This window comes from Arachis ipaensis, chromosome B06 (assembly GCF_000816755.2).
Source record: "Arachis ipaensis cultivar K30076 chromosome B06, Araip1.1, whole genome shotgun sequence".
Classification (NCBI taxonomy): domain Eukaryota; kingdom Viridiplantae; phylum Streptophyta; class Magnoliopsida; order Fabales; family Fabaceae; genus Arachis; species Arachis ipaensis.
In genome coordinates, this window is record NC_029790.2 from 133,565,459 (window position 1) to 133,566,632 (window position 1,174).

The following is a 1,174-nucleotide window of genomic DNA, read 5'->3' on the forward strand; positions in this document are numbered from 1 at the left end:
AATGAGGAAAAAAAAAAAAAAGGAAATTTGTTCTACCATGCATAACTACTAGATTATAAAATTATCAATCCCAAAGAGAAAAGGCTATTATATTTACTTAAATTACATTCAACTCCTTCTCAAGCCACCAATTTGTTTCATTAAAAGCTAAAATAATTAATTTAACTTCAAGAGTTGATATTTCAAAAATAATTTATATTTGTACCATATTTTTCTATTGTAAACATGATCAAAGAATACCCATGGGTACTCAACAAATACAAGTAGCATACATAATTAGATGAATACTTACAATAAACTTTTTTTATTTATTCGATACGATATTTCTCAATTCAATATGTTAAAAACTAATCGGTCGCGAATTTGAGTTTTATTTAAAAGTCTGCCGTTAATTAATAAATTGTTGTATATATAAGATATAATTCAGATTTTCGACACTTGTTTAAACAAACAAGTGAAGTGTGTTAGCCAATGAATTGTTGTACATATAAGATAGAATTCAAATTTCTGACGATTATTTAAACGAACGAGTGAAGTGACCATCTGATCAATCCATGTATGTTAGTAACATGATTTATAGTTCCCAAAATTAAATTAGAAAATTAGTAACCAAGAAAAACTAAAAGCAAATATAGAAATTATTTCGAGAGTTACTTGAAATGGTGATTTGGGCCTGAACATGAGGTTTAGACTCTTTCTAAGGCAGTATCCGACTTGTGCTGGTATGGTATCGAGGTGCTGCTGTCCAAGTTTCTCGTGAGAAGGTGGCGGGTGATACCTACAAGAGACTCCGATACTTAATTTAGTAAAAGTTTTAGGCAGATTTTTAATAGATTAGGTTCTGAATATATCTGAAGGTGTCATTGAATAGTAGAATCGATAACCACTTTTTAGAGTAGTTCTTTTTTTCTAGAAAAGTTATTAAGATCTCTCTCCTACAAAGACAGGTGATATCTTAGGTATTAGTTGCTCATTTAAGTAAGTAAAGTTGAATGAGGCTACTTTTATTTTATTTTATTTTATTTTTTTGGATTTTTTATTTTAATATTGAAGAGTGAATAGTCTTACGTTAATATTATAAAAAATGGAGTTTCACAGTATTCGGAGACGCTGTTCTGTGCAAGCACAATACGCAGAACACGTATTATACTGATGCAGTCTGTGTATCTACAAT